Below are 7,318 nucleotides of genomic sequence, written 5' to 3' on the forward strand. Positions count from 1 at the left end.
TTATTTTTTTTGTTTTACCTTTTGTCTTTTCTTTTTATTTATTCTTTTCTGTTTTAGTTTAGTCATACTTTATTTTAGTTTTCATAAAATATGACCATAGCTCCTAAAATAAGGTTTCAGAACATCCCTCTACCATAAAAAGTTTGGTGGTCAATTAAACTAGTTTAACATTTGTTTATTATTTAAAATCATTTGAATAATTGTTTTGCTATGGTTTTATTCACTTTAGAGTATTTAATCATTCCATAAAAGTGTGGTTCCTCCACCATAATTATCTATGCAATATTTGGTTCACTCCGAACATTTTAGTTTTAATATTTGAAAACTTTTATTGTTTGCCTATTTTTTTGAATTTGAATTTGAATCGGTTTCGAACTAACTCGAGGTTAGCAACTGTAAACGAGGTGACGTGACACCATTAGCAGAGGATCACTGTAGCTTAATTACCCGGGCGTCACAATTCTCCTCCACTACAAGAAATCTCGTCCCGAGATTTAAGCGGTGGAGTAAGGGGCGAAGGTGTTGGTAGCGAAAAACCTAACGAGTCTTCTCGGTCTTGGCTTCCCTTTCGAAGAGGTTGATCCCTTTCGTTGATGTCTTCATTTCACTGCTTCAAGTCACCATGATCAATTTGTCATCCTTTCTTCGGGATCTCCATCGTACTTACGAATAGGTAAGGGGCAGCTCTACAACGATAGGATGTTACAAGGGAAAATCTTCTGGGGGTTTCCCAAGTATGAACATATGAGTATCTCTCGAGTTGAACAAATCGAATACATCGAGAGTAAGGTACGAAGGTACAATAAGAGGTTCCAAGTGGATAGATAGTTGCTCGAAGTCTGAACCAGAGTGAGAAAGGGTTTCAGAGCAGCGAGAGTAAGTATTGCGTCTGATACCAGAATAGAGCATTAGGAAGGTGGCCCGTGAATTAAATACGAAGCCAAGCGCGAGGAATAACTTCGACAACAGGGTGTATAGGAGAGTCAGGTTTCGATCCTGTGGAACTGTGGGTTATGGGCCCACCATGTGGGTTACAAGTTGGAAGGGTGGAGACGTCTTGCGTGATCATGCAAGCAAGGCAAGTCAGAGGCTATCAATTATGTCGGCAACAACGACGGTACCAAGGGCGAGGGACGAAGAGAACCATTTTCCTGCTCGTCGAACGAGGCGGACCAATAGGCAAAGTTCTCGTCCATCGGTGGTTACCGGAATGTTTTCAACAATAGTAACAGGGTCTTGCTGACAGAGTTGTACACCGAGGTGTGTACATAAGCAGGAGAACATTACTGCTCAGATCATATAGATCACAAGAAAGGTTAAACAAAACAATGGAAAGGAAAAGGTGATCATCAGATCAAATAGAACCATGGAATGGAAAATATGTTTAAACACATATCTCGAGGGTATATCCTTCCCAAGGACAAGCAGAGCAAGATATCCATGACATGATATAAAGTAGAAAACCATTTAGGTAAGGGGGGAGGAATCTCATGATATTACTCATACAACGGTGTTAGGATAATTGATAATTAAAATATAGCATCGTGCTTCAAACGTGCCTGTTGAAAATCGGAGTACCATTGACATGCTTCGAGATAGCAGTGACATGGTCTTCAGGTGAAGATCAGACTTTGGAAACACGAAGGATCCTTCAAGAATAACTTGTAGAATAAGTCTTACAATTTCCTCATGGATGAATGGATAACCTTGCTGAAAAGGAATCTATAATGATAGGTCCTCCAGCCGGGGGGGTGCTAGGCATGACATCATGTTACCGGGTCATCAAAGGATCAACGTCATGACTCTTGGAAAGTTGTCCCAACCATCATATCTGACCGAGATTCAGATCCGATTGGTGTCAGGATACCTCAGACTTAGGATACCTGAGAAGAAAAGGTGCAACGCAAATTGACGAGATGACATTGTAAGATTCTCGGGGAAATGAACTATGAAGTGATTTCCGTTAACAAGAGTCCATCATTAACCCAAGGAGAGGACAAGGAGGTGTCTGGTGAACTCAACGGCAATTCACCGAGATTCCCAAAAGATGGATTTCCACCATTAAGTGAACAAGGAGATAACATTTGTCAGATCAAATGATATAAGGAAGTATGCTCGAGGAAAACATACACAATTAAACATTGGTTGAAAGGTGCGCCCGAAATATGGGTTGGGTTGCACGACCAATGTCAGAATGGTGATTCAATTAGCGAAGGACTTAGAATGAACTATCGCCCATTCACTTCAAAGCAATAGGGTTGTTAGAAGTTTTGAATTCACACGTCATAGCTCCATTGTCGGTATTCTGGTTGAAAACAATACGGGGACCAAGGAATGAACGAAGATGGCAAGAAGTATTATGATATCAAGAATTATTAAGAGGTGGTGAAATTCTCACCACATTCTTGACAAAAAGAGATGGTAATACTTCCGAGGTAAGGAAGATCAACTGCTGGGTAGCAGTGATCTCAAGGTTTACACAAAACACGAACAAGTTGTGTTGAACGGAAGGCAATAAAGTGGTCGATGAGAACAGGAATCATCGAGGGGCAAGGATGGTATTACCCATCATGAATTCAATTGAATTCCTGGAAGAGCTCGGAATGATGATGATGATCACGACACATTTGTCGAGAGATTTCACGAAGATGTAATCGATCGGTAACGACATCAAGTCAAGTAATGATGAAGTGAAAGGTTATTGGAACCATGGGTAGGACACAAACTCGAAATCAAGCTTGCTGTCCAAGGACCAACGGTATGACGAGGAAGATCGATTGTAAGATTAGCTCACCGTCGAATTTTGTGCTCCGAGGAGAAGGACCCGGTAGCACAGTTAAAATTTAGCATGATAATGATATAGCCAATCAGGCTAGGAATGATGTGATCGGGTACAAACTCGTACTTATAGAAGCTTACCGAAGGGTTGTTGAACCGTAGTGTGGACTCGGTTCAGTTATTGGTGTCTTTGAGTGTTTAGTAATTCAGAGCCCGTGAAAAATTGGAATCAGTGGGAATGTAGCACTTGATGAAGAACTCATAAGAAGTTATGCAGTTCCATGATAATCTCGAGATACCAGGGGGCAATACTCGATGACAGATCAAAGTAGAGGTTGGACTGGGGTATTGCTCTATAGAAGTCAAGTGCTTAACCTTGCCCGAGAAATGGTATTTAAAAGAGAACATGGTCGGAACCACGATTGTAAAAGGCCAGATCCCAGATATAAGATGAACTTATACCAAAGGAATAATTTAATTTAAGAGAAGCTTTAACGATAAGATCTACATCGTGTCCATGGGCATGAACACAAAGTTCAAGGTCGACTCCCACTTCTCCAATGCATAACCTTTCATTCACTTCTCACTTTTGAAGAAGTTGTAGTGTTGAAATTTCATCTGGCAAAATACCAGAAGTGTATGACTCATGAAAAATTTCAAGTTCACATAGTTTAGAGAAGGCATATGTTCAACCCATAGGGGCTTCTTAGAAACATATGTCACAAGTTTCAAGGGTAAATATCACAAGCTCGAAAGTAGAGCAAGGTTGAGAAAGTACATGATACAATTTACCAAAGGCATTATGTATCCGAGGGAAGGCTCACAAGGTTATTGAATATGAAGGACGATGTCAGATAAAATCCAAAAAGTATCTGACGGACCATAACAGGGCTGATGTGAGTATCGGTTCTCAATCAGAGGAAGAAGGAATGCAAAGGCATCAGATTATAGGAACAACTGACTAATTCAAAGCTCAATGCAAGGAAATTTATGATCCTCAATCAAGGGATCAGAAGCAAACACTCAGATTAAGGATGGATAAGTTGCGTAGACTTAGGGGTACAATCGATGGTAATCCGACTGGTCGGGAACCAACTCATGTTTAAAGGGATGTCTGAGCCGGAAAGATAAATTAGAAGAGTTGATAGATGATTGTGTGCATTCGCACACATGTTGAATCAATGGGATCAAAATGACGGTGTCAAAAGATACTAGTGAATATTGCTAGTGATATGGGAGCATCCATAATGTAAGCATACAAGTATTTGCAGAGCATTAGTTGCTAAGGATTTTTGGAGGATTGAATAGTATTTCAAAGACTTTTGTGAAACACCTGAACAACTGGGGATGAGCGGATACTCGGAAAGGGCGAGAAATTATTCTTAGGGGTATTCAGGTGGCAAAGAACTGCAAGGCAGTAGGCACAAAATATTCTCGGGGTATCTTGTAATAACAAGATTGACTGGGAATAAAAGTAAGCACGACAGGTGTAAGTATTTATCCATACGGATATTTCGGTGGAAGGGAATTTGCAAAAGCAACGGGCACAAGGTCTCGAGAGAATATCGGAGAGTATCTCTGAAATCTTCTGGTGCAGCCGGCGATCATCTGGACTGAAGGGGCTCTCCGGGAGAAAGCCTTTTCGAGAACCTAAAGTTAGATTTTAGTAAAAATCGTTTAACCCGAATAGAAGAGAGATCAGAGTCCCAGAGTATAGGTCGAGGAATAAAAGATTCTAATATCACCCGATGGCGACGTGGGCCCGTAAGGCACACAGCCAAGTTAGTAAAAGTTTTTGCAATGTCTAGACTCGACTTCGGCCAAGGAGTATGGAAGGGGATTCCTACAGGCAGTCGGCTCTGATACCAACTTGTGACGCCCCCGATCCAATCGTACACTAATCATGCACGCAAACGTGTACGATCAAGATCAGGGACTCACGGGAAGATATCACAACACAACTCTAAAACATAAATAAGTCATACAAGCATCATAATACAAGCCAGGGGCCTCGAGGGCTCGAATACAAGTGCTCGATCATAGACGAGTCAGCGGAAGCAACAATATCTGGGTACAGACATAAGTTAAACAAGTTTGCCTTAAGAAGGCTAGCACAAACTGGGATACAGATCGAAAGAGGCGCAGGCCTCCTGCCTGGGATCCTCCTAAACTACTCCTGGTCGTCGTCAGCAGCCTGCACGTAGTAGTAGGCTCCTCCAGTGTAGTAGTCATCGTCGACGGTGGCGTCTGGCTCCTGGGCTCCGGCATCTGGTTGCGACAACCACGTAGAAGGGAAAGGGAGAAAAGAGGGAGAAAAGCAACCGTGAGTACTCATCCAAAGTACTCGCAAGCAAGGAGCTACACTACATATGCATGGGTATATGTGTAAGGAGGCCATATCAGTGGACTGAAATGCAGAATGCCAGAATAAGAGGGGGATAGCTAATCCTGTCGAAGACTACGCTTCTGGCAGCCTCCGCCTTACAGCATGTAGAAGAGGGTAGATTGAAGTCCTCCAAGTAGCATCTCCAAATAGCATCTCCAAATAGCAACTCCAAGTAGCATCTCCAGTCGCATCGCATAGCATAATCCTACCCGGCGATCCCCTCCTCATATCCCTGAGGTAGAGCGACCACCGGTTGTATCTGGCACTTGGAAGGGTGTGTTTTATTAAGTATCCGGTTCTAGTTGTCATAAGGTCAAGGTACAACTCCAAGTCGTCCTGTTACCGAAGATCACGGCTATTCGAATAGATTAACTTCCCTGCAGGGGTGCACCACATAACCCAACACGCTCGATCCCATTTGGCCGGACACACTTTCCTGGGTCATGCCCGGCCTCGGAAGATCAACACGTCGCAGTCCCACCTAGGCACAACAGAGAGGCCAGCACGCCGGTCTAAACCTAAGCGCACAGGGGTCTGGGCCCATCGCCCATAGCACACCTGCACGTTGCGAGGGCGGCCGAAAGCAGACCTAGCCTAGTGGCGTTCCAGTCCAATTCGGCGCGCGCCGCTCCGTCGCTGACGTCTGAAGTGCTTCGGCTGATACCACGTAGATGGTTAGTGCGTATAGGCTCGTAGCCGACTCAGATCAAATACCAAGATCTCGTTAAGCGTGTTAAATATCCGCGAACGCCGAACAGGGCCAGGCCCACCTCTCTCCTAGGTGGTCTCAACCTGCCCTGTCGCTCTGCCACAAAGTAACCGTCGGGGACCGTCGGGAACCCAGGCCCACCTCTACCGGGATGGAGCCACCTGTCCTTTCAGCCCCCTCGTCAGAATCACTTGCGGGTACTCAATGAGCTGACCCGACTTTAGTCACCATCTGTATAGTATGTATGAATGTATAGTATATACCCGTGATCACCTCCCAAGTGATCACGGCCCGATAGTATAGCAAGGCAGACTGACAAGAATGTAGGGCCAATGATGATAAACTAGCATCCTATACTAAGCATTTAGGATTGCAGGTAAGGTATCAACAGATGTAGCGACAATGTCAGGCTATGCATCAGAATAGGATTAACGAAAGCAGTAACATGCTACACTACTCTAATGCAAGCAGTATAGAGGAGAATAGGCGATATCTGGTGATCAAGGGGGGGGCTTGCCTGGTTGCTCTGGCAAGAGAGAGGAGTCGTCAACTCCGTAGTCGAACTGGTCAACAGCAGCGTCGGTCTCGTAGTCTACCGGAGATAAGAGGGGGAAGAAACAATGAATACAATGCAAACATAAACACGACGATGCGTGACGCGACAATGAGCGATGCTAGGTGTGCCCTAACGTGGTATGAGGTGGTACCGGTTAAGGGGGGGAAACATCCGGGAAAGTATTCCCCGTGTTTCGCGTTTTCGGGCACAGGAGCCGGAGGGGGAAAGTTGCGGGTTCGATAGGTTAGGGGTGTGTGGCGGACGAACGGACTGCGTATCCGGATTCGTCTTGTCGTTCTGAGCAACTTTCATGTTGAAAATATTTTAATCCGAGTTACGGATTAAAAGGTATGATTTTCTAAAAATTTTATTAATTTATGAAATTTAATTAATTATTCAATTAATTCGGAAAATGGATTTATGACATCAGCATGATGTCATGCTGACGTCAGCAGTCAGCGTTGACCGTTGACCTGGTCAACCTGACATGTGGGTCCCGTGGGTCCCACCTGTCATACACTGTTAGATTTATTTAGGGTTTAGATTAATCCTAATTATAGTTTAATTAAAATTAACTAGTTAATTCAATTAATTAAACCGAATTAATTAACTTAATTAATTACTTAATTAATTAATTAATAGTTAATTAATTTTATTAAATCATTTTTATTTCTATTAATTATATTTATTTTATTTTATTATATATATTTTTTTATTCTTTTTTTTTTTAAGAAAAACGTTTTGGGGCGGGGCCCTGTGGTCAGTGGCCCGGGGGGGCTTGCGGGTCGGGCGCGCCCGACTGGGCGCCCAAATCGGCGGGCGAGGAGGGAAAAGGGCCGGCCAGCTCCGGCGAGCGGCGGGAACGGCCAGCAGGGGGCTCGGCGGCAGC

Source organism: Triticum dicoccoides, chromosome 6A (assembly GCF_002162155.2).
Source record: "Triticum dicoccoides isolate Atlit2015 ecotype Zavitan chromosome 6A, WEW_v2.0, whole genome shotgun sequence".
Lineage (NCBI taxonomy): Eukaryota > Viridiplantae > Streptophyta > Magnoliopsida > Poales > Poaceae > Triticum > Triticum dicoccoides.